Genomic DNA, 27,858 nt, shown 5'->3' on the forward strand with positions numbered 1-27,858 from the left:
TTATCGAGCCTCGGGTTTATCGGCTACAAACCCACTGCCACTGGGGAATGCAAGGGCTAGTGGATAAGAGCTTTTTTGTCTTTATTCATGCAGTTGTTTTGACCATGGCCTTCCCCAAATGATCCTGGTCGGTAATGTGTGTGTGTGTGTGTATAGTGTTGCTAGTCTAGTCCTCAGGAGGCTGAGATTTGTGTGAAGCCAAGTAGCACATGAGAAAAGGCACCCCACAATCTTGGATTGTTTACGCTGAATGCATGGTTGGAGCTCTTATGCTTCAACAGATGGATGTTGTGAATAATCAGTGCAGTCTGTGATACAAATGCTGTGGGGCAATGACATTGCATCTCTGTGAGATGACATCGCATTCATACACCACACAGAAATTAGTCAAAGGTGCAATCTCAATAACCTGATATGAACCACAAGTATTCATTTTGTGTTTTTTTTTGCCCAAGTACATGCATATACCCTCTTTTCAAGTTGAAAAAAAAAAACATCTGGACCTATTGGCTAAGGATTAAGTCAGCATGTTAGAGTCAAAAAGAACACTGAGAAGCAGATGTCCATTTGTCCAGTGAGTGACTACAGAGCAAATCAGTTAAGTGTCGCCTATCTAAACGGTAGCCATTCTCTCTCCATAATTCGTTCTCTGTGTCCAAATATAGTGATCCTGCGTAATGCGGAGAGTCTGTTGTGCCTCTTTTGTCTTTACCTTGCGTGCTGCAGGCCTCAGTGAGCGCAGCCTCAACTGGGTAAGAGCCCTGCATCAGGGACATTAACCTCACTGCGTTGTTCTGTGTGCCTCCCTTAATGGTGTTTAATGAAGCATGGTGGCCTGATGTGTGTGTGTGTGTGTGTGTGTGTGTGTGTGTGTGTGTTTGTGTGTACTGCCAGGGGACTACCAGAGACACCAATAAATAGGAAATAATTTGATAATGCCGGTAATTGCACATGAGCTCCAAACAGACCTGGCCAGTGGGACTGACGCCAGACATTCAATCCGAGTGAAACCAGATTCTCTCAAATCTCAGAAGTGCCCTGAAAAAAAGGGCTTCAGTGATCCACAGAGACACAGGGAGAGAGAGATAGAGAGAAAGAAAAAGAGAGAGAGAGAGAGAGACAGAGAAAGAGAGAGAAAGAGAAAAGATCCAGGCCTACAATTATGAGCTTTTTATTGCCAAGCTGGGGAACAACCACTTTGTGATCCCTCACATCAAAGGTGTACAAAGACGTTGTCATCGTATTCAGTTGTAGCTTTGTCTGTAGCTCTTCCAAAAGCATATTTTTCTGGGCTGCATCCAGGAGTGGGGCTGCCAGACGATGTGCTTATTCAGAGATAAGAGAACCTGGACCCAGCTGGTCATCTATCTCATCTCCGATCTAGCGGAGAGCTGCTTTGCCTAATGTTCGCTCTCTAAAGCACAAAATCTAAAACACACAAACTAATCATTTTACATTCATGCCAGACAGGCATCATCTTAGGCGCACAACAATCAAATGTTTCATTAGGAGATCTGATTGGAACTAATCAAACAGAACTAAGGAAGTTAAAAGGTAAATAGAATTAGATCACAGAATATACAGTAAAGCTCTAATGATTTTCCAACTCTTATTCTCTATATCTGCCTTTCTCTCTCTCCTCTATGAAGTCTCAGTGATCTCTCTCTCTCCTTGCTCTTATTCTTGTCACCCTCTTTAAATGTACCGCTGTAAGCACCCTGTCTCTCTGGACTAGCCTACATGTGTTATTTTTGTCAGAAGCTGGCATTCTACAGTGCAGCGGCAGCCTGCATGTGCCTGGCATGGCGGGCCTTTCATGTTGGTGCGGTTACAGTCCCCTGCTGGCGCAAACCCTCTCCACGCGTCAGCGGGTTAGGGCCAGTGCCATCTCTTCCACTGACAGCGGAACATAATAGGGCTTATAATTAGTGGCAAGGTGAGGGGGGGTCGAGCGAACACCTCCTGCGCTGTCACGTTAATAGATACTGAACGTCTAAGGGTGTCGGGGAGTTTGGAAGGAGGAGGAGGAGTAGGAGAGGGAGGTGGAGGAGGAAGAGGAAGAGGAGGGGGGGAGAGGGAGCCAGAGGCGGTGGAAAGCTCTATGTTTGACCCTGCTATACCTGTCTTCAGGATCATATTTTCAGAACACGCTGCTGTGTTTGCCAGAGTTAGCAGAACACCTGACATCTTATATCTTTATTCAGCAAATTTTTTGGGGTTGGACGTAGGAGGACACACCATGGTGTGGGATTGTTGTCGGAGAATGTTCCTCAAACAAAGCTTTTGTGTTGCTCTGTGAAGATACAAAGAAAATTCACTGAAAATACACAGAATCTTTTATCATCAGATTCAGCTATGTGTCCTGACGAAACATAAAGGACATACATATGTAACATACAGTATGTGTTGTGTTTCATACTGCTGTCATTTGTATGGCAAGCAATGGCATCAACACCTACCTAATGCTAAACAGCGCAAAATGTTTGCTAACTTAGAGCACTAAAGAATAATTGTTCTCAGGGTCCTCTTACAGTTGAGAAGCACAATTGTCTGTTACAAATGTGCATTTGTTGCGTTGAGGAGTGTCTCCCTTGCCAAGTGTTGATGTTACTTGCCACTTTTGACAGCTGAAATAAAAAGACCAATTCAGTATGTTTTCTAATACCCAACCTCACAGAAGAACGTGCCTTGTGCAACAGTAACATGAGAGAGAAACAGATAGAATCCCAGGTCTCTGTAACAAACAGTATACAGTATATCCCTGTTTAGGGCTGCTTTAACTTCATATGGGATGGGCATTTTTAGACTTTTCCCCCTCGAAATTGCACTGTGCCTACTTCAGAGGCCACTGTTCCCACCTAGTTTGGCCTACCATCAAATGCTTGGTCTCTTTAGAAAGCTGAGACCTTGTAGTTTCTTAATGGAACAATCAGAATAGCTGTGGCACACAGGTACAGAGGCTAGAATACTGTTTTATATTGCCGGATAACAAGTACCTCTGAACTGACAACATTTCAGCCCTCTAGGTCACTTGAGATGCTACACACAATCACCCATCATGGCCAGCGCACAGACAAGGAAGTTCTCAATACGCACATTAGTTTAAAATGACATGAAACTGAAAATCCTATAATCCTTCTAAAATCATAGATGATAAACTCTCATTTAAAGTCAGCCTCTGTCATGTTTTCTAGATGTGTGACGCACTAATTGGTATCACTTCCTCAGTAGTGTGCGGTGCGCATTCAAATTTGTGCCATTACTGTACTTAGGGACTGTACACAGCAAATTTCTGGAGTTCAAAAATCTGGAGTTAAACAAAAAAGTGTTAAAGATTTTGGGAGTTTATTCTCTACATTTAACTACAGCTTGTGTTCAGGGTACTCTTTGGTGGTGTAATATTTAGGTGTTCATTTATTGGGCGTTAAGGAGCCTGATTCAACACTACACCTTAGTTAACAGCTTTGTCTCAGCTTGCTCAGCTTAGCTGTTTTCACTTGGACTTCACCATGACTCTTGAGCCAGGTAAAAGTGTGATTTTACTTCTAATGTTACTATACTTACTTTACTATACGTTTACTTCTAATGTTATATTAGGCTGTGCAGGACTTTAAGACGATAATAGGACGTATAATAATGGGACATTTGTATATTTTGTCAGACTGCAATGGCCAAATTTGCTAGCAGCTAGCTGCTGTAGTTTGCCCCAAACCTGTTGGACTCGTGAGGCAGGTAAAAGTGCCATTTTACTCCTCAAATTAACGTTATATTAGACTTCTATCAGTATATAACGGCACAATTTTATGTTTTGTCGAAGACTGATTTTTGCGAGGCCAAACTCGTTAGCAAGCTAGCTGCTGAAGTTAGCCCCAAACTTTTTTTTTAAGTTAGCCCCAGAGCCTAGACAGCCTCGCGCATGGAATAACATCATACTCGTCATTACTGTAATTTCTTTGTGTATTTAAGTTCACATTAGCCTACACTGTTTCTTGTCGTGTCAACGTATACTGAACAGCAACGTTGTTGTTTCCTTAGTTGACCCAGCACGGCTGGACCGTAGCAGCTAACGGATGCGAGAAGGGGACCTGTGAGGGAATTACGACACGGTAAGGCTTTGCTTGAGAACAGTCGGACAGCTTGCACAGCTACTGTCTGTCTCACGTGAGAGGCTGTTATAACGAAACACAGTCGCCTTAGTTGCTAAACCTAACTTTTCCCTAGCTAACAAGCAGTAACGTTAGTGTTGTTTGAAACTGTTACTGTTTCTGTTACGTGTTGTGGTGGTATCTGTCAAGTGTGAACTCTTTCTGGATGCCAGTGTGAACGTGTTAGATAGTTTAGTAACTAAAAGAGTAGATAGTAACTCTTTTATTATAAGCTTAGAAGCTGTCTGTCAATCATTTTCATTGTAAAGACATGACTATGACCACTGAATATTATGCTAAACATGTTATAAATTGAATAACAGCTACCACAAATACTCTTTTGTTAGAATGACAGTCCACATGTTGCATTTATTACTGGTAAAATTATTATTTTTCCCTCCAGTGGTCAAGATGTTGTTGATGGTACAATATGGAAGGACAAAGAAATATGTGAAACTGGAAGAGGTCAGCTTCTCAGATGTTATCAATGCAGGTAGGTGATGTACCTATGTGTTGTCTGATGTCATTAAAGGGGAAATAATAATTTAATAAATGAATGTTGTGCTTCAGTGATGCAGAAGTTTCTCATACCAGAAAATTAAGTGCTAAAAGTCGCAGATGAGCAGGGCGGATGAGGATGTCTTTCAAGAACTTGCAGAAGTAAGAAGTACCAATGTTAAATGGTAAGGGGATTGAACATTTCCTAGTTTGTTTATTTTTTGCAGGAAAGCTTTTAAAGATTTGTATTACTGTTTGTCAAAAAATGTCAGCAGCTTGCAGATGACACCCTGAACAATCAAAACATGTATTTTAACTCTCCTTTATCATGTGCATTTCAGTCGTCCCACTTGCAGAATCATCCAAGAACATAGCTGATGGCTCATACCCAACAGAGTTTGCAGACTACTCCAACCTGATGGAATGTGTGACACTCACACCTTGTGGTAGGCAGGCTTATAGTAAATGTGTATTATGAAATACAAAATGGCTCTCATCTAATGGGGCAAGTTGTGATTTAAGTAAACTAAACATTGGTGTTCTTTGGTGTCAAGAGATCTTTTGAAATTCTTTTGTACTAGTTCTTGATCTTCCTTGGCACCCTACTGTATATGGCAGTTTTGTGTTTCTTAATTTATGATTGTATGTGCCCTGTAACCTAATGTTGTTATTTGTGGTCCTCAGATTTTACACTACTGCAGCTAGATGGTGAAGGGTCTTCCTGCCCAAGGCTTACCGACACGTTGTCCCTCTCAAGCACTCTATGCAGTCCTCAAAGCGGTGCTGGATCTCAAATGATTAAGCCGGTCATGGACAGCACCCGCGCAAAAAATTTAATCTTATAACTTCCATACTTTGTTCTTGTTGGCCTTTCTTCAAAGCCCAGCTTAATTAATGTCTTAATATTGTTAAGATTATTGTTTTGTATTTTAAGTGAAAACATCCCAAGAAATATACTGGTTCTAGAAATGGATAGATTAAGACATTTCAAATATTTTGATGCTTAAATGTGCTATGGGTGTGATTGTATGTTGTGACATTGCTGACTTAATATATGGAATTCACCATTGTTTTTGTGTACATGTTTATGTACAAATTACAGGTTAAAAGTCTACCTCATGTTAATACATTACTGTATTACAGAAAAGTTCTTTGTTATCTTGTCAGCAATGCTTTTATACAATGTTTGCACTTTCTGCACTACAGAGATGTGGTACTGACATGATTTTTTAAATATCCAACTGCTTGTCAATTGTTTTGAATATGAAATTGGGGCCGCACTAATTACAATAAGTTTGGTTGGTTGGCTGTAACATGTTTAAACAGTTTGTCATTCAAAATGTCAAACTTGAATTTAAAATAAAAATCTGTGGTAATGAATGTTTTCTGTAGTCATTTTCACCTAAAATATTATTTGTGTTTTTAATTATTAACTCTGAAAAGTGTTAAATAAAACACATTTTAAGTGTTAACTGTTAACACCATGAAAGAGTTCACATTAAAATTAACTCCAGGTGAGAGTTGTATTTTACCCCACATGGGATTAGCATTTTAACTCCCACAAGTGTTCAGTTTTAACTCCAGAAAAGAGTTTAAAATCAACTCCCGGAAAATAGTTACTTTAACTTTTCCCTGGAGTACATTCGATGGTCTCACATGTACACTCAAATGTAGTTGATATAAACTCCCAGAGAGTTTATTCCAAAGGCCAGAATTTGCTGTGTACGATATTTAGCGGGGGGGAGGGCCGGTCGCCAGACGATCGGGTTAAAAATGTTCTGCCTGGCCCTCCCCCCTGGTCAAATTTTTTTTTCCAGGGGCCTCCCCCTGGCTCAAAAAAATTCTCCTAGGCCCTCCCCCCTACGTGAATCAAATAAAACTGGTCGAAAAATGACGTTTACAAGGTTAAAACGGCCAGCAAATGTCATAAGCACACATACACACACACGGGGCTACAAACCAGTGTTGCGCGGGTTTGGTCACAAGCGGCCCGCGGTCGCCCGATATTTTAATCAACCCGACCGCAACTCAGACCGCGAATATTAATTAGGACAACATTATACCCGACCCGCGATCCGACCCGCTTATTTACAAAATGTGTGCTTTTGGTTATAGCCTGCATGCAGTAGTCCATTTCTGTAAAACAAAGTAATTTATTTGCGAAACTTTATGCAGTAGAACTACACGCAGGCATGCAGGACATAAATGTTTGCGCAGGAGAGAGAATGAGAATAAGAGCGCAAGCACGCACGCAACCACCAAGGATTAGAACACTATGATAAGATTTGGCCATGGACATACTTCTTTCGAAAATAGAAATGGGAAGGCAAGGTATAGGCAAGAGAGATACATTGCTGGTCAAAACGTTAGCGTAAGAACTGGTTTAAAATGCTGAATGAAGCTAAAGCACATCCACTGTTTAAAGTCACAAACACAACGAACTAAGGTTTTTTATGCATGCGCGAACCTATACATACCGGTAGATATGACTGTGTAGTCTGTGCCATAAGATTTATTCCTGCAGGCTGCCCGTTTCGGCTGTCATACTTTTAAATGGCTTCGCAAGATGTAGGCCTACATAGACCATAACTTGTACTACTGTCATCTTCTTTAAGAACTTTTCCCAATATTTCCCATATTTCGCTTTTCCTGAAGGGGTATTTTAACTCGCGTCTTCAGCTTCTTTACTGTTGACTTACTGTATTGATGCTTTACTGTATTGATGCTAGCCTTCTCGTGATATTTTAAGTAGGCCTATTTGTAGAAAATATATATTTAATTAATTTTAACTGACCCGCCCGCAAATGACCCGAATATCATTAAAATATTTGGTTTATGACCCATAACCGCGGGCGACCTGCAAGCTTACGAGGGGAGTTGTGGGAGATTCAGGTAGTTGCGACTTTTTGGACTCGGCCACTCTGTCAAAGAGACGTGAATCATGTTTTGGACTACAAACCTTTTAAAATATCAAAAACGGATCATTGATCAGGGGAAAAAAAATATCATGGATCAGGAAAACATAATTTTCCTCGGCCCTCCCCCCAGGCCAAAAAAAAATTCTCCTGGGCCTTCCCCTAAGGCTTAAAAAATTCTCTTAGGCCCTCCCCCCCCTGACGACCGGCCCTCCCCCCCCGGTAAATATCGTACATTCCCTTAAACATTTGAGACCTTTAAGGTCACTGCACAGTGCTCACGCAGAGGAAGCAGACAGAGACAAACATACAGACACAAACACAGAACAAGGTTTCTCGGAACCTCCATTGTCTTAAGTGTGTGTTTCTTGTTCGTCTATCACTAATGTGGAGTGAGCCTCAGAATCCTAACTATCCTTTATATAAAAAAAGAAAAAGTGGTGTAATTTTTGTTTACTGAGATCTTCCAGGGCTTTGCCCATTGTGTTTTCGCTCTTCCGTTTCCCATTGTGCTGCTGAGAAGTAAAAAAAACACTTCACAATGATGACTTTCACAAATAATGCTAATGATATACAATTTCCACTCCTGCAGATACTTAGCCAAGAGTGTGCAGGGAAAGAGCCCTGGCGTACTATTGTGTTCAACAATAAGCTGTGTGTATTTGTGAGGAGTATGCCCGTCTCTTCCCTGTTGGTCGCATTATGGAGGCTTTGTGTACTCAAGTGAAAAGCACAGTATCTCCACTTTTGTGCATTGTTGTGGCAACCTGACAGTGTAATAAATAGCCACTGATCATAATAGGAGAAACGCAGAGTCAGACAGAAAACACACACACACACACACACATTCAGATAGACAAAATGATAGACAGAGCTAGCACTGTGACTGAACAATAGCAATTAGCCAAACATTTCAACTGTGGCCAGTCACTATGTACTGCTGATCTGTTGCAGGACCTAATCACCGGGCCCCAATCTGATTCTGTCTGGAGAGGTGGCCCTACAGGACATCACACAGGCGATCAGTGGCTCGCATTGGTCAGGCATGAAATTAAAGACAATCTATTTGGTTATTAAATCGGAATGGACAAAATAAAGAGAAAGAGGTAATGTAAATATTTTCCAACTGTTCAAATGTTCCTGTGCGGATTTATTTATTAATTTATTATTTTCATTTTGTTATTTCTATCCGCAGCAGCCTCTGATCCTTCCACTCTAGCTATTTAATTGCCCATTAACCTCAGTGTTATGTGATGGGAAGCGTTTTTTATGTGGCCAGGTTGGCATATAGGTATACTGAGAGACGGGGGGTGAGGGGTCGATGAGACTGCCCAGGGCAATTGTTTACAATGTGTTGCCATTCATGACATTTCCCCTGTGTTATGGCTTCCTGGCACCATAAAGATTATAGGGAGGGAAAGGATAACAGGTTAGCTGATGCTTCACTACACCAGCACTGCTAGCACTCTGCCAGTGCTAATCTTAATGTCATAAACCTCACTATATATTGTCAGTGTTGGTGCAAAAGCGTCATATATCAGTTTATTGCTTTAGTGTTTTCTTCCCTGTAAGTTAATGACCATTACATGGCATGTCTGTGTGGGTATCAAGCGCATGTGGTTGTTAGATGTGAATATATGTGAAATAAAGTATAATGCATATATGACATGAATAAAAAATGAATTCATCATAGTTTTGAATCTGATTGAGATTGTATTGTGGGTCTTGTGGATTAACATGCTTCCCATCCAATGCACCTATGCAGTTAGGAAAATGAATCCTGTTAAATCCTTGTGCAATGCTAATCCAGTCAGTCATTTTGGCCTTTTGGCATGTATGCTGCAGAGCATCCTTGACTATTGTAGCCACTGCTGAAATCCCTTTTCTGTAGCTGTATGCCAAGCTGGTGTCAGAGTGCCCAGTGAGCAGATAGCTATAGGGTGAGAAAAACACAGTAATGCCTAACTGATATATTCTGAATTTTCTGTAACACATTAACTGCTTTTTTGTTTTGTTTTTAGATGAAAGTGGAAAAATCCATGTGACCACTGCCGGTATATCAAAGTGAGACAATTAATAGAAGAAAAAAAGTGGATCAGAAGCAGGTGAAGCATGCAGATAGAAATACTATCCCTGTCCCTACTTGAGATTAATATAAACAACTCTGTTCAAACCTCAAAACAAGACCTCCACAGACCGACCCCTCTCCCACCCCTGAATTAAGACGTTCAGTCCAGTTTACTCCTCCCCATCTCCAACAATGGTTCAAATATAAGTAAATTCTCAATTAGTGTCCAGATGTCCAGTCCGCCAGCTGTGTATCAGCTTTAGAACCATGCAGTAGCTATGAGACGCCTCCTAGGCCATAAATCAAGAATAGGTTGCATATGCACTAAAAGCTTATACATGTAGGCCTACTACTTTTTCTTCCACATGCAAATGAAAAGCTTGCACATACACTCTGTTTTCTTCCACATGCAAATGAAAAGCTTGCACATAAACCAATTTTGACTTATACATCAAAAGTTCACACACATACTACATTTTCTCTGCACTTTTGTCTTGCACATTTTGGGGGAATAATTTAACAAAATGAACAGCAGTAAACATCCTGATAATAAGATTATGTGTGTGTGTGAATGTGTGTGTGTGTATATCACATTTATTTTAGGCAGAGTCGCTCAGATCCTCACATTTCAAGATAAATTGTGGGCTCTTCACCAATAAGTATGGCCAGTTTTTTTTATTGTTGTTACAATCTTGAAAAAGTGGGATAGCCTACCTAATCTGGATTTTGGGGAAGAATGTCCACCTTAGATTTTCATACTTTTCAGTGTAGAAAAAAACGGAATGTCTCTGAATCATCTCTCTCTCTCTCTTTCTGAGTGGGCAGAGCGTTTGTGAGAGTGAGTGCATGAGGACCTTTTGTCCAGCTGGGTGAGTCTTTGCTGTCTGTTTTTGTCTTTCTAACAGGCAATTTTGTGTCCTGAAACATAGCACTGGTCATCAGTGATACAATGATAAAATGATCTGTTGTGAATTGGGCCAACATGGAGAAATAGTAGGCTATCAGATAGATAGATACTTCTTTCATCATTTTAGATTAAAAGGATTTTATATTAAAAGGATTCTCTTTGGGAAATTCCTGCAGCAAATTCCTGCTACTGAAACATGCTATTTCTTTTAGGAGACAAGTCTATACAATGCAACTACTGTATACAATACTATACTATACAAGTGGTCTAAATATTGCTTTCAAATTTACTTTAAAATTAAGCGTTTTTTACTATACGATGTTTGCCACCACTGAAACCATGAAGTGTTAATCATGTGGAAAAGAAGGGCATCTCGATCATGCTTGCCCGCAAAACAGGCCCACCAGAGGAGCAAATAAAGCGTGACAGTCGGAGGCTGGGTAGAGGAGGTGACAAAGAATGAGTTTTCAGTGACAGGGATGTCTGGTGACCAAAATGAGGACAAAGACACAGAACAAAATGACACAGGAGGTAAGCAGGATTCAGGTGTGGGGTGTAGCACAGTGATGAAACTTCTCAGGAGGTAAGCAGGATTCAGGTGTGGGATGTAGCCAACCCGGTAGTGATGATACCTCTCAGGAGGTAAGCAGGATTCAGGTGTGGGGTGTAGCCAACCTGGTAGTAGGGGTGGGCGATATATATCGTCTGCGATAATATCGTGATTGTTGTTTTAACGATGTGCAAATTGACATTATCGAGTATTTAAATTACTTATGGGGAAAAAAACACTCGAAATCACGCACTGAAGACTCATTCCCAGGAGGTAGGCTATGCGGGAGAAGTGCAGCAGAGCAAGTGTCACGTGATCACTAGTGGGTCACAACGTTGTCCCACGCAGCCTAATGTTTATTTTGTGCAGCAAGGGTAGCCTACTTGGGATTTTATGCGGCTACTTCTGTTCAAGTATACATTGATGAGACAGTCACGTTTTTTCCTACACTGTATTATATGTAGAGCATGGGTTCCCAAACTCCATCAATGTGGGCCTCCCCTCCAAAAACAGTGACACCTCCGCGCCCCCCCCCCCACAATAATTTTCAAATAATGATATTCACTTCAGTTAAGCCACTTAAATAGGTGCTATACTATGCTATGCAATGCAATGAGTTTTCATCGTATTTTCGACGTTTGGCTTTGTTGCCCATATCAGGCTCGGGCTAGCCTGGCCTTAATTGCCAATTGCCAGGCTAGGCTCGGGCCGTGCAGCGATAAAATGTGACAAATCTGTCCATTTTAAGTTAGCTATCGGAAAGTCACATATTACCGTCACGTATGTCCAACCTCTTACGTGTATCTGTCACTTAATATTCATTTCTATACAAACCAAGGCGGCGGATTCCTAAAGAAACACAACCAACCACACCATAAGTTTATCTAAATTAGCTATGTAGCCTACCAAAAAATAAATTTTACCGTGACTCGAAGAGCTGTAAACAGGGTTGTAAGGCTGCGTGTACAAATCCGCTTGGAGCTGCAAGTTACTGTTCACTGGTAACTTGCAGCTAGCTCGGCTGGCGGCACTGTTGCTAAATTACGTTATGAAGTTTGGCACAATACATTCTCACTCAAGATAGGGATCAATAATACTTTCCACTATCCCAAAGATTTAGTATACATCTCTTCTATGATTTATTTCGATTTTATAATGTTGACAATTACATAATCATTGGAAAAAAAAAACATAGATAGTTCTAACATGAAATAAACGTTTTCCCTTCTTTTTTGAATCAACCTTCCGCGCCTCCCCTCAAATCATTTGGCGCCCCCCAGGGGAGGCGCGCCTCACAGTTTGGGAACCTCTGATGTAGAGAAAACATTAGCCTTTGAATATTTTAATAGTCAGTTGTAAACAAATAACTATTCTCATGTAACTCTTTTGTAAATGGACCGAAGTTCGCTCTAAACTAGATGTACCGCAGAGCGGTACAAAATATGACCGCCGCCCAGTCCAGCACATTTTTTCCACAAAAATAAATCACGCTGAAAGGCCTATATGATTCTAACTGTCTCACTAAATTGCATTATCCACACTCAATTCTCACTGATATCTGCTAGACAACAAGTACCAAAACATGATTAGTTCATAGATTTCACATGTAAAATTAATTTTATACAACCCCACCTCCATCTTGCCTGTTCATAATTCTGAGAAATTCTTGAATTGTGTGCATGTACATGTTTATGTTATGTGTGTGGGTGTGTGTGTGTGTGTGTGTGAGTGTGTGTGTGCGTGCTTGTGTGTGTGCCTGCGTATGTGCCTGTGCATGCAAGCGTACATATGTCTACTGTGTGAGTATGTGTCATACGTATGATTACTGTGAATGTATGTGTGTGTGTTATCTGTTTGTGCACATGTGTGCACATGAAATGGGTTAACATGACCCCTGGAGGCAAACATACGGAAAAAAATGGTCATCCTAGTCCCTACAGTTCTCAAGATATTCACAGAGAACTGTGTCTGCCCTACCCTCCTTTCGGGGGGTCCAGTCCAGCGGGGGGGCTACAGATCAAAACGAAAAACGAAGGTTCCATGCTATCCATATGGGGTTACATGCCCACCAAGTTTCGTCTACCCCGGTCTTTCAGTGTCCCGGGAATCCTTGTTGGTGTACGTCACTAAATGTACACATAAATTATTTTATTGTAAGGCCCCCCATGAACGAAAGTACACAAAACTTGGCATGCATTCGGAGGGTGTCATAATGATCCTACACTTTCAATTTCGTGCAGTTTTGACCATGTCAGCCAGAGATATTGTGATGAAAACACCTACATTTTTGCTTTTTAATTTTTAACTAGGTGGCGCTATACATGAAATAAGTGGTAATGGGATGGGTTGATATGGCCCCTTGAGATCAACATACAAAAAAAGGTGGACCTCCTAGGCCCTACGGTTCTCGAGATATTCACAGAAAACTGTCTCCGGCCACCTACAGGCCAGTTGGTGTATAGTAACATAAATTAATTTATTGTGTGGCCCCCCATGAACGGAATTCCACGAAACTTGGCGTGCATTCAGAGGGTGTCATAATGATCCTACACTTCCAATTTCATGCAGTTTTGACTATGTTAGGTCACAGATACCTGCGATTACAACACCTCATTTTTACTTTTTTGTGTTTAACTAGGTGACGCTATACATGAAATGAGTGGTTATGGAATGGGTTGACATGGCCCCTTGAGATCAACTTACAAAAAAAAAAATGGTCCTCCTAAACCTTACGGTTCTCGAGATATTCACAGAAAACTGTGTCTGCCCTACCCTCCTTTCGGGGGGTGCAGTCCAGCGGGGGGGCTACAGATCAAAACGAAAAACGATGGTTCCATGCTATCCATATGGGGTTACATGCCCACCAAGTTTCGTCTACCCCGGTCTTTCAGTGTCCCGGGACTCATTGACGGAAATTTGGACATGCGAAAAAGGAAAGAAAAAAAAAAAAAAAAAAATCTGACTAAACCTATATGACCGCCGCTTCGCTGCGCGGCGGTCATAATAACTGAGATGTAGGCTACTCTGTTGGTCTGCTCTTAGTTTTACATTGAATCCTATGTAAAGGTTTGAAAGAAACTTCAGCTTCAGACTTTCTGTTGGGAAACTGTTAGGCCTATTCATCTTCTCTAATGTAGCTGGCTAGACCATGTCATTGCCACACACACAAGTGGGGGCAGAATTGGAAATGTGTCAGAGTGACAATGCATTGGTTGATTTGGTTAAAAAGTCACAGGTTAGGTTATTGGTTATTATTGTAATGATGCTATTCATAAATAATGAACTGTAAAGTAACTCAGACTTTAACAAAAACAATTTTTTAAAGGATATCGACTAATTATCGTTATCGTCAAAATCACAAAAAATATCGAGATATTATTTTTTGTCCATATCGCCCACCCCTACCCGGTAGTGATGAAACCTCTCAGGAGGTAAGCAGGATTCAGGTATGGGGTGTAGCCAACCCGGTAGTGATGAAACCTCTCAGGAGGTAAGCAGGATTCAGGTGTGGTGTGGAGCACAGTGATGAAACTTCTCAGACTGTAAACCCACAAGGTACAGAGACCTACAAAAGCATGTGAGCAATGACTTGTTAAACATTCTCAAAGCAAATGGAAAGACTGCTGTTGAAGCAGAGGCGGTGTTGGATGGTTTGGATGATGAGGAAGGAATTTACAAATTTGGAGTTCAAATTCCCTGTAATGCTGAAAAGGAACACAATTCTGAGGCTTATGGAGTACTAGAGGAGTTACGAAAGCAGCAGTCCCAGCCAGGGGCGTCACTAGACCTTATTCACTGGGGCACGTGCCTTAGTAAAAGTCTCCAGTGCCCCAGTAAAATTCTAGCGCTGCTCTCGCTGGAAACGGCATTCATGAGCGCATCTCCGTGTCTGCTTTAATCATGGCTCGAGCCTGTCACTTGCCAGCCAATAAAAAAAAAAACAAGGAATAAAGAAAGCGGCCATAATAGCCAATCAGGAAATAGCACCTCTGTAGCTGGCTAAGATTGAACGCAACAACCAATGAAAATCGTTCACATGATTCTTCCGAGTGTTTCGTTGTACTGCACACACACTGTGGAATCCGCTGAAGCTCGTTACATCACTTTGAGCATAGAGTAAGTCGTCCCCTGTTTAATGTTACAACAAATTCACAACTTGTTTGACAGAAAAAATGACAAGTTGATCGCTGTTAGAGAGTGTTACCCACATAACTAGCATCTGTTTTTCTATGCTTAGCGTCATTGTAGCCTAAATTTAGCAACAGTTTACCAGCTTGTGCTCTCTCCCTCACACACACACTCACACCATGCGTAGGCTGCATTGCACACATGCGGACAATTAATAAGGATTTATAAGTATACTGTAGAGAGAGTCCTGTAAAAGTAGCCTATAGCCTACTGTTTGTGAAGCTGTCCTACTGTAAAACTAAACATAGCCTTCTGATAAACTATTCAGAGATGGACATCAGAAAATTCTTCCTGAACAGAGGCAGAGGGAGAGGAACAGTGAGGAGGATGAGGGAGGTATGATCATTTTGCCCACATTAACGGTAACATTAACATTTATGCTGGTAATAGCCAGTGCTGTGATTTGATCAATGGTTTAATGGCTTCAAGTTTGCTGCATTTGCAAATGTAGCCTATAATAATATACACAGAATCAGAGTAGCCATCTGTGTAGATTTATAGGCTACATTTGCAAATTATCACCAAAAGTCAGTACGAAGGCTTATAGGCTATTTAAGCTACAAAGAACTGCAGTATTGCCAGTATGTCTATAGGACCCTTGCCTGAGAGGGAAGTATATCTCAATTTTGACAAAAAATAAGCTTCCCTTGTGTTAGTAGGAAAGCCTATTAAATTCATGCAGTGAGTGCGAGAGTGAGTGCTGGAGGAGGAGGAGGAGAAGGTCAAAGAGAGGGAGAAGAGAGGGGAGAAAGAGCACAGGCTGGGCAGTCCAATACCAGGCAGGAGGAGGAGGAGAGAGACAGGCAAGAAACGGATGAGGACATGATGGGGGCTAGACGTAAAACTATTCAGAGTATGGAGGAGGATGTCTGTGACCTAGGGGAGATATGTGATGGTCCAAATCAGGCTAGACATTTATTTCATATTGCGCGCACAGTTCATTTTTTCTTTTTTTAATGTTGGGGGCCTGTGCCCCAGCAAAGCTCTAGGTCTAGAATCGCCCCTGGTCTCAGCTGAAGCCGCTGACTTAAATGTTGAATCTGCATATAAGTCATGACTCTATTGACTCATGCTCGATGTAAATGGGCAGCCGTGGCCTACTGGTTAGCGCTTTGGACTTGTTACTGGAGGGTTGCTGGTTCGAACCCCGACCAGTAGGCACGGCTGAAGTGCCCTTGAGCTGTTGTTGCAGGCAGCTCACTGCGCCGGGATTAGTGTGTGCTTCTGTTCACTGTGTGCTGAGTGTGTTTCACTAATTCACGGATTGGGATAAATGCAGAGGCCAAATTTCCCTCACGGGATCAAAAGAGTATACTTATGTTGCAACAGCATGTATTTAGATGCTATAAAGGATTTTCTGAAATGCATTGACGTGTTGCCTGAACACCATCCGTATGGACCACAGAGCAGTAGCACAAAACCAATACATCTTACAAGGCAAAAACGCAGAAAGGCTAGATTCAGCGCTAGCTATTAAGGTAATCTGTCTGACCTAGAAAATATGATTAGGCAAATTAGGAAAGAAACTGATCAGGAATTGAATCGTAATGTTAAACCAGTGGCCTTGCAACCTACTCTTGAATTAAGTTCACCTGAAAGTGTGGAAGTGGATGAATGTGTTGTAACAGATGATGAACAATGTGCTGGATTACTTGGCCAGATTGCCCTGAACTCAGAAATACTAGATAATTATTGAATGTGAATAAATTATGGAAATGGAGCTATAACTGCATAACGTGACCTCATAATAAACCGTGAGATGTTTGAATTAACGTGAGAACGAGGATGAGATGTGAGATTGTATGAATGTGTGATAAATGAAATGTATCAAGACAAGAATTACTTTAGTAACATTGTAAAGTTTAGGGAATTATGTACGTAAGGAATTGTATGTCTCAAATCTCTGAAATGTGTAAAGTGCCTTAAATTGTTCAAATGATTGTGTTCAGATTACATTGTGTGATAAGGGTTAATGCAATAAATGTTTGTAACTGTCTTGTTAAAATGCAACCAGTCTCTCTTGATGACTGTAAAAGTGTACGTTGTACACTTCTTTACTATCTGTAAACCTACTGAATGTAATGTTAGCATCTCCGAAATGTAACTCGGATAAGTAACGTGTGTCTTTTCAAATTGTTGGTTAAGATCTGTGACTTCTAGAATGTTTTAGCTATTGTGGGAATATCCCAGCTATCGTGGGAATATCCCTGCATCGTGGGAATGTTCCTGCATCTTCTAGAAGGTTCTAAACTGTCGTGGGAAAGTAGGATTGATTTGCCTTAGGAATGTGTTGGGGAGGATAAGTCTACGTAGTATAAATAGGGGTCGAACCAAACGAACGGGGCTGCTTCTTCTTTTTTCCTTCCTTCAACTCGCTGGGTTTTTTGCTTTATGATGTCGCGTGCGGTTGTTAGAATTCGTCCTCCGTACTTCGTTGAGAAGCAAAGTGTTGGACTTCGTGCCAGGCTGAGTCGCGGACCAAAACTCCGTAGAACCTGTGCAGAAATCACACCTGCTGTTCCGGCCGCGAGTGACTGCTGAACGACAATCGGCCGACCTTTTCCTCTATTTGTGGATTTACTCTTTTTATATTTTCTACAACATTGTAACCTGCAAGTGGATATGCGCCACATTTTGTTAACATCTCTAGAGTGCTGAAAAGTAAAGAGTTCATTTAACTATGGCTCTCCAAGCAGTATTTTTGTCTCTTCTTCTACGATTTCCTAACAGGAAGATAAGGTATCTCTTCTATGGTTCTTCATCTGTCTTTTCTAAGACTTGGGTTGGCGTGACTTTATACTGAAGGACGGTAAAAAGGTCTCCACTCTTTAAAAACCTAAGCAAGAAGTAGCCTATAACCTGTGTCTCTAGATAATCTCTAGGGTCAAACATCTTTGCATGTTAGCCAATTGTCCGAGACCTAGGCGTAGTTACTCCTTATTTAATAACATCCCAATAAATCCTCTACGGAAGCCTGATCAACCTCCAAGGGGAAATAGGGATAATAGGTTATATGCGCCACAGAGGGAAGACGTGCAACTTTGCTCAACAGTAGGTCCCTGCTACCTGCAATAACCTCTTGGGGGTATCGTGGGTCTTAACTGCCTGGGCCTAAGGTTACGTATGAGAAACTTAAGGTTACTCACGTAACCCCGGTTCTCTGATAGCATGAGTTAGGTATCTCACTATGGGACACGCCCCCTCGCGGGTTCCCCAGAAGCCATATTTCATTACGCCAGCCACCATTGGCTGGACGACTGACGTATGCGACATGGAGGAGGTACTTCCTCATCCCTTATATTCTACGGCGCAACGTCATTGCTTCAGTCTAGCTAACCAACCTCTTCTCGCCACCGGCCAGGAGGGTGGTCTGGTGAGATACCTCACTCATGCTATCAGAGAACCGGGGTTCCGTGAGTAACCTTAAGTTCTCTTTCAAGCATTCATTCGGTAACTCACTATGGGATATCGTGACTCCCGGATTGCCAGACAAGCTTGCGATCCCCAACAACATTAGTGCGCCCCCGGCGTCCCAGTGAGAGAGAGACAGAACATCCAAAACCATCGGCAGATCCCATGAAGGGGCCAGTGGTTTAGAAACCGGGCGGAGGCGTCGAGCCCCTTTCATAAATTGTCGTATAAGAGGGTGCTGGCCCGCTGTTTTGTCCCCAAAGCCTACATGGCAGGCCGAAATGGCAGCCAGGTAAACTTTGACAGTGGAGAAGGAATTGTTTTTATCCAGTAAGTCTTGCAGAAACGTAAGGATAACGTCCTCGAGGGGCTATGACAATGAGTGAGCGGCTCTGTTCCCACACCCTGGCGAGTGTTGGAGTGATCAGTTTCAACGGAAGGAAGGCATAGAGCAGGACGTGTGGCCACTGGTGGGCCAACGCATCTATCCCTAACGGGGCTTTCTGATCGCGCAGGGAGAAAAACATCAGACATTGCGCATTCTCCCCGGAGGCGAATAAGTCCACTTTCGCCTGACCAGTTCGCAACCAGATTTGAGCCACCACATCGCTGTGGAGTTTCCAGTCTCCGTAGCGGGGGTTGCCCCTGGATAATAAATCTGCACCCAAATTCAATACACCGGGGATGTGCGTGGCTTTCAGCGACAGGAGCCGCATGCTGCTCCATAAAATCAGTCTGTGTGCCAACGTGTGCATATGACGAGACCTCCGTCCCCCCTGCTTGTTGACATAAGCCACCACCGTGGTGTTGTCTGTTCTGATCAAGACATGATGCCCTCTCAGGACGGACAGAAAATGTCTGAGTGCGAGCCAAACCGCCATCAATTCTAGACAGTTTATGTGCAAAGATTGCATGTGTGAGTCCCACAACCCGTTTATCGACCTGCCCTCGTGAGTAGCTCCCCAGCCGCTCAGTGAGGCATCCGTCGTCACCACTTTCCTGTGTAGGACAGCGCCCATCGTAGTTCCCTCTGTGAGGAAGAGTGGGCGTTTCCAGGGCCTTAGCGCAGCACAGCAGGCTGCTGAGTTTGCGACGGGGCGATGGCCGTGACGTGAGGGATTCAATCCCAGCGATGCCACCCATCGCTGGAAAGCCCTCATGTATAAACGGCCGAGAGGTACGAAAAAGCGCGAGGCATGCGCGAAACGCTTTGACTCGTTCCGCTGACAGGCGCGCTCTAAATGAGACGGAGTTTAGAGAGAGCCCTATGAAGGTGGTGATCTGACACGGGCGCAGCACGCTTTTCTCCCAGTTTATTCTGAAGCCTAGTAACAACAGGTGCTCCGTTAGGAGAGCCGGATGTTGCTGTGCTTCCTGGTATGAGTGCGCGGCCACCAGCCAGTCGTCGATAAAAGTAGCCTATGACAAAACGGTTGAAATTGAAAGTAGCCTAGGCTACGTGATTGTGTATGTGTAGAGTGTAGTTCATAAAATGAATGGATCAATGATTTTAAAATTAAGTTTGATGGCCATGCAAATTACGGGAGTTTTCCGGGAGAAAACGGGAGGGTGATGGGAGATGACCTTGAAATACGGGAGAACCCGGGAAAAACGGGAGTGTTGACAGGTATGGTGACAGAGCTGGCGTGGGCTGCAATGCTAGCGAGCTTTGGCTCCGCCTGGTGACGTTATTAGGGAGTGATTGCATGCCATTGCCACTGAACATGGCTCGTAACTTTTTGTGAGAGCTTTTTTGTTCATTTGACAATTTTTTACATTCTTTTGATGGATACGCCCTCGGCCTGGCTGCGCACCGAGACATTTATTTTTGAAGGGGGGCACTGGTGTGTGCTTGTGAGACTCTGTTGGGGCTCAAACTGGCACTCCATGTCTCTTCTCCGCTTCAGTGGGCTGTGAACTGCGAGCGCCTCTGTGGCCTCTGAACGCCTCTTGGTGGGCAGTGAACGTGCCTCTTTGAACAGGCCCAGGAACGGGGCCGGTGTGAGTCGAGGAGAGGGGAGCGTCTGGCTGGACTCACCCCCCCTTGCCTGTAAGGAGCGTACTAGGCGCGCTTTTTCTTCCTCGCTCTCTGCACGGGTGGGAGGTTTTGCTGACCTCCCTGTGTCGCGTTAGGGTTAGAGGGCTCTTTAACCCAGGCACTTTTGAGCTCGGGGGTCTTACCAAGGCTCTGAGTGGCAGTCTGGGTGGGCGCGCCGCTGCCTCGGAGAAGGTCTGTCTGGGTGCTTTGGGAGCGGGGGCTTGTGCCTTTCTGGGGAGGCACAGCTGCAGCGCTTCACCGTCCCGTTTCTTTTCCTTACACCGCTTTTGCATAGTGGCCCGGCTGGTCCAAAGAGGCCTTTGGGGTCCACGGGCACATCTAGCAGCTGGGTCTTGTGGGAGAGGCTGGAGAGGTTGAGCCAGCTCTCTCTCTCTTGGGAGACCATGAAGGCCATAGCCCGTCCCACCGTTTGCACCGCACACCTATGTAGCCGTAGGCAGAGGTCTGTGACCACACACATTTCGTCCCACACAGCTGGCTGGTTGGGGGCGGACGAGAAGTCTTCCTCCAGCTCGGCTTGGTAGGCCATGAGCAAAGATGAGGCGTTGAGAGCTCTCACCGCCGACGCCACTGCTTTGTAGCTTTTCTCAGTCATGGCAGACTGGAAATTGTCGGCTTTGGAGGGGAATGCGGGTCCCGAGGGGGTCATCGCAGACTTCTGGGCGGGGTGGAGGTGGAAGGCCAGGAGCGGTTCGACAGGGGGCAGATGGGAGAATCCACTGCTTTCCATGTCTGGCCATTCCAGCGCTGCGAGCCCTGGAGCCGGGTTTTTCGCTGAGAATGGGCTGCTCCATGAGCGTGTGGCTTCCTCGAGGCACTCGGGGAAGACGGGCAGCAGTTGTCTGGTGGAGCTTTTAGCCTTCGGGAGCCTCTTTCCCTCGTAGCGAGAGGACATGGTCTCCTTCTGGGCCTCCGGCCAGGGAATGCCGAGCTTTGCAGCTGCTCTCCTGCAGACGTCGTGAAGGCCCACGCTTGTGGCTTCATCAGCCTCAGTGGCAGTGCTATCACTTCTCACGCCACCCGGGCGAGTAGCCTGAGTGGCTGGGAGGAATAAGTCGTCGCCATCCTCATCCCCCAGGGATAGTAGGTCGACGGAGTCATCCTCTGAGATGAGTTCAGCTTCGCCAATCGCACCTAGCGTCCCCATTGGGCTGTCTTCGGTGTCGGATATAGGCGATAGAGCGTCGAGCTGGTCGCCCCAGCTAGCACCCAGTTCTCCAGCGCCGGCCGGCTCCTGGGAGAGGGTTGCTGACTCAAGGGGAGGGGGGTCATCCGCTCCTAGCATGGGGTCGTCGTCGGTGAGACTAGCTAGGCATGCTAGCCTACGTCAGCGAGACCGGAGGGAAAGTCGGGCGCAGTGTTCACACGCTTCCGGGGATGTTATCATGGTTGTCATGGGTGTGTTGCAGCCCCAGACATGCGGCACACACCTGGTGGGTGTCAGCGGCCGAAATCTTGTTCCCACACAAACACATCCTAGCCTGGGCTTCGCACTTCCTCGCGGGGAGGGGGGGCACTGGCGTCGACATGTTGTTTCGCTACTGTTTGAGGACAGGCTAGCGGTTGCTACTGTTTGGTGACAGACTAGCTTTGGGGTTTGGAGGCTACTGTTTGGAGACAGGCTAGCGGGCTACTGTTTGGAGACAGGCTAGCGTGCTACTATTTGGCGACAGGCTAGCAAGGGAGAGGCTACTGTTTGGCGACAGACTAGCCAAGTCCAAACCAATGCTCTTCGAAGATGAAGCGGCGTTAAGGAAGCGTTCGGGGACCGAGTCGTTACCTCGCTCAATGAACAGTTAAGCCACCAAGCCACAGCACCTGTATACGAGAGAGCAAGCCTCTGGGGGCGAGAAGAGGATTTAGACTGAAGCAATGACGTTGCGCCGTAGAATATAAGGGAGGAGGAAGTACCTCCTCCACGTCGCATACGTCAGTCGTCCAGCCAATGGTGGCTGGCGTAATGAAATAATGGCTTCTGGGGAACCCGCGAGGGGGCGTGTCCCATAGTGAGATACCGAATGAATGCTTGAAAGAGAACGTCTGACGTTGACTAGGTTCTGGGGGTTACCTGCAGGGGGCAACACAGCATGAAAACCATGAAAAGAGTACGAGTGGAGAATTACGTCCCAGGCTTGCAGACTTGACTTATCAAGATATTCGACATGTCAGAACATGTTCCACACAACTGAGACACCAGAGTAATGATGAGAGCAACAATGCCATTTAATTTGATATTCTTCATCAGCATCTGACAGGAATTTTAATGTTACTCCTGTTTATTTCTTATGACCATAGTATGGTACAGTGAGGTGCAGGCATAAGGCTTATTCATTACTTCGTTGAGTGATGCTATCAGAATTCTTTTTTGGGGGGAATAATTTTAGAAAATGTAAGACTTATTTTTCATCCCTTCAGCAATGGTGGGATTTTGGAAAAATGCCTAACAATTATGTCAACAATGTACTTTCAGTGTTACAAAAGAAATAACCTGATCTATGGAAATAGTTTCATTGGCTGACCTGTTACACTGAAGGCACAGGTTGCTTTGGTAAGATCCAGATTTCAGAGATTGACTGAGATGGACACTCTATCCCATTTCTTTTTTACTCATATTCTTCTAAATATAATGACCAGCCGAGAATAGAAAAAGCTTTCTTTGATAGCCTTCATAAATTCCTTTGCAGAGGAATTAGAACAACCACTGTCATTATAAGAGCTCAGTAGGCCTATTGCTTTTAAGACTGTGAAGAGTGGAAAATCACCTGGTATTGACGGGCTTTCCGTAGAGTTTCTTTAAGGAAGCCCTATGCAGGTCTGGTTATTCCTTCACTGTTTCTGGGTTTTCGCCTGATTTGGGCTCGCATTTTTCACAACATAGTTTTCCCTGCAGCTTTGGTAGGAAGTGACTGCTACGCTTAACCCCCACTAGCTAGCGAGCTAGCCATCAAGAAACCAAGCTAAACACATACAGGGCTCACAATAAAATGGTCGAGCAAACACATTGTTCACCCAAGGGTAGGCTACTTACAATTTTAACAGCAACAAAGCCAAGACGGAGTTCGTTTTGCAGTCTTATTAAAAACTACAATCTGACTACATTTTCGAGGCGCGATTGGATACTTCCGCTGAGTCACACTCGGATGTGTTCGGACCGCGACCAGAAAGTTGCATATTTGTTTTTTCAGCGGTGAAAGAACTAGGGGGGGAGACGAAGCACCCACCAAACGACCCAAAAAGTGTTGTAGAACCATCAGAACGACTCTCAACCTGCATAGGGCTTCTTTAATACATCCTGGGCAGTTATTGAAAATTATGATCAACTAGAAGTTTTAAATAACAGTCAAACTAAAGCTCAATTGCGGTTGAGTTGTGGGAGTGCAGTAGCCTGACGAGCCAGACCCACATTAAAATGTAGGGTCTGGGCACTCACCATTGGCAGTGCTCAGTCAGAGGGGCGGGATAATCAGGATTGTCTTTCAAATTCCTTCTGCACGCAATAGGACAGCGCTATGAGTCCCATGCGTTTTCCCACCAGCGGAGCTAGTTGGCTAGTTCCAACTTTTGGCATATTAAAAAAAGCTTAACTCGTGTCACACTGTTCGCCAACAGCAACATCCATCTTCTTTGTTTTCAAGTAGCAGGGAATTCAAGCCAAACCGTTGCAACTCTGCCATCAATCATTATGTTAAAGGGAAACTTGGCAGGATTTCCCCCTCTGCTGGAGAAATTGTACATTATGCTAGTTCAAACTGTGGGAAAAGGTAACGATCATTTGTTTACAAGCTAGCAAACGGTTATGCAACATTTGACAGCACGTCGGTATTTTCAGCACATTTAAAGGAATCTGCTTGGATCATGTGCCAGACCACACCTACTGTAGTTTGTTAATTGACACACCTGAGGGTGCAATGTTAAATTAAAGTGGAACGCATGGCGAAATCTTGCCGTCAGTTATTAAATGTCATGATGGGGAATGCAAAGATGGCCATTTGGGTAAGTGTAACTGAGGCGAACTGAGCTAGCATGCTAGTTGCGCGTGTAAATTCTCATACCCCTAAACTTAAAGGAATACGCCACCCCTAGGTGAAATTGGGTCTCTCCCCGCAGTCCCTAGAGTTGGATGAGTGAGCCAAAGCGTTTTATAGCCGACCCAGCCATTGTCCTAATCTAGAAACGGCCCGGTTAGCTTTAGCTTAGCGTAGTCGCTGTAATCCGGCGCTGCCAGCTAGCATGTCGTTGCAAAAGTGAATCAAATAACTCAAGATTTTTTATAATTATTTCTCGTAACCTGTACATTCACATCGAGTACAAATATCAATGCAAATTAACACGAAGGGATTTACTAGACCAATTTAGATTTGGAACTATTTTCAGGCATAGCACCAGCAAAGCACCGCTGCCAGGCGCAAAGACATCACGCAGCATCTGAAAACCCTCAACTTCACGCAATACACCAGTGTTAGTATTTTGAAGTTAGTTTCACCGAAGGACTACTGGGGAAAAATGGCTACTTGCTGTGTGAAGGGCTGCGGTAACAAGCAGAGGACATACACAAACATAATGTTTCACAGAATTCCAAACCCAGTGGAACGAAGAAATCTTTGGCTTGCTGCCCTCGGCATTCCTGCAACAACTCCAGTGGATAAAATCAATCAGTATCGTGTTTGCGAGGAGCATTTCAAACCGGAGGACTACAAAGAGAAAATGCAGTAGGCCTATGCTACGAGAAAAATGCTGTTACATCTGAAAGATACGGCCGTCCCATCCATTTTCAGTACAGAGGCAGAACAGTGTTCATCATCCATGCCTGTAAGTATAATTTCTATCCTTCCTTAGGTTATACGTTGCTAACGTTATAACTGAAACGTTAGTCCGACTCACATTGTCGCTTCCAGTTTTATTGTATAACTTCATTAGGCTGCCGTTTCACCCTATTGACAATATGACGACTTTACCTTTTACCGTTACCTGTCAGTCGGCATGGGTTGGCACACTCCACACTCACACCACCAGTTCGTGTTTGCTCTCGTTCGCTCATCCGACTCGCCTTGACCAGTCGCAACGTCCTCTCTTCCCAGATCCAAAGCTCGCAACTCCTCTTCAGTGAACTCAGGTTCGAAAAGGTAGGGTCTTGGATCTTGGTAGTCGAAGTCATCATCTTCGTCTATCGTGTAATCTTCCATATTCATCGCCATTAGAACTCTTAGAGAAAGCCCACCTGTCAGTGTCAGCCAGCCTAGTAGCAGAGAACTTGGTAGTCACGCTGGTGTATTGCCGGAAGTTGAGGGTTTACAGATGCTGCGTGATGTCTTTGCGCCTGGCAGCGGTGCTTTGTCGGTGCTATGCCCGAAAATAGTTCCAAATCTAAATTGGTCTAGTAAATCCCTTCGTGTTAATTTGCATTGATATTTGTACTCGATGTGAATGTACAGGTTACGAGAAATAATTATAAAAAATCTTGAGTTATTTGATTCACTTTTGCAACGACATGCTAGCTGGCAGCGCCGGATTACAGCGACTACGCTAAACTAAAGCTAACCGGGCCGTTTCTAGATTAGGACAATGGCTGGGTCGGCTATAAAACGCTTTGGCTCACTCATCCAACTCTAGGGACTGCGGGGAGAGACCCAATTTCACCTAGGGGTGGCGTATTCCTTTAAGAACGCTTCTAACCGCTGAATTGGAAGCCTGGACTTTTAGCTCAGTGGTTAGAGTGTTGGACTCCCATGCCGGTGTGTGACGAGGTGGCAGGTTGAAGGGCCGGGTGCGGCGGACGAATTACGACCTTGGTTACATAAGCAGGAGAAATATAGCTGAAGATGCTTCTGATCAAGATTCGGGGTGTGTGTTTAAGAGGCTGGAGACAAGAATTTTTTACATTTTTGAGAAGGTATGGTGTTACAGGGAAGTTTTGTGCTCAGAAATGGTGAAATTGTTTGCATGTATTAATTAATTTATTTTTTGTGCAAATCTTGCTTCATTGAGATTCAATGAGGGCGAAGTTTGCCCTGGTTGGGCAAAATGAGAGCGAATTCCCTGAGGTGCGCAAAACAGAGTTGCTGACAGTTTAACTTTATTCTCACGAGAATCACTTGAACCAAACAATTTATATGATACTTAAGAGAGGTGGGAGGCTGAGAGAGCTGTAACATGAAAACTGTATGTGTATGTGATTAAAAGGTTTCTGGACGGACATTAGTGCTTGTATCAACGCAGATTGTTGTTTTATATGTCACACAAACTTAGTCAGGGCAAATAGGCCACCAAATAGACCACTGTAGATGTTAGTTTAAACCAGTGTTTCTCAAACTTTTTCAGACCAAGGACCACTTAACCAATAAAAAAAAAAAACACGGACTAGCCTACCTGGCTAAAAAAAAGAGTAGATTTACTCAGTATATTACACAATAGACCTACTACACAATGAAACACCTTGCTTATTGTGTCAGATGATTCATATGATTTAAACTGGCATATCTTACATATTCAGTGTTGCAGAACTGTTTGGATTTACATACAAGTTTCAATATTGCAAACAACTCATGAGGATGTCAATTACTTTGCCAGAGGAGAGATGTATAGAATTGTAAAATCTGTGACTGTGCCCTGGCTTCCAAGGTTTCTGGCCAGGCTATTCCAATGCACCCTTTTATTGGCATTTTCCATTAGAGGAACACAAGTAGACAGAGGACACTGATAAGGTAAATAAAAAGTGCAGAGATTTTAGTCAAGATTCATGGCCCCTTAGATAACAGGTAAGGAGAGTCAGAGATAAAGAATGAATAACTTGAGTGTGTGTCTGTGTGAGTTTGCATGAGTGTGTGACAGAGAAAGAAAGAGAGAGAATGTGTGTGTGTGTGTGTGAAGAACGACAGAAATAAATAAAAAGGGGAAAATAGAACCTTGTGCACTTCTGTATGTTGGGATATTGTATGTTACATTGTAGCGTGTCTTCCAAGAATTGTGTGTGTTGGTAGGTTAATGTGTGTAATGTTCTATGATATAGGCAGAGGTGTAAAAGTCGTACCATGTGTTGGTTCTACAGTCTTTCCCCTAGAAATGTTTCCAGCAGCGGTGCTGTTGATTGTAGGAACCCCCCCCCCCCCAAAAAAAAAAA

This window comes from Alosa pseudoharengus, unplaced genomic scaffold (genome assembly GCF_046254945.1).
Source record: "Alosa pseudoharengus isolate Yale_2024_CS ecotype anadromous, Long Island Sound unplaced genomic scaffold, YU_APseudo_1.1 YU_APseudo_1.1_scf_10, whole genome shotgun sequence".
Classification (NCBI taxonomy): Eukaryota; Metazoa; Chordata; class Actinopteri; order Clupeiformes; family Clupeidae; genus Alosa; species Alosa pseudoharengus.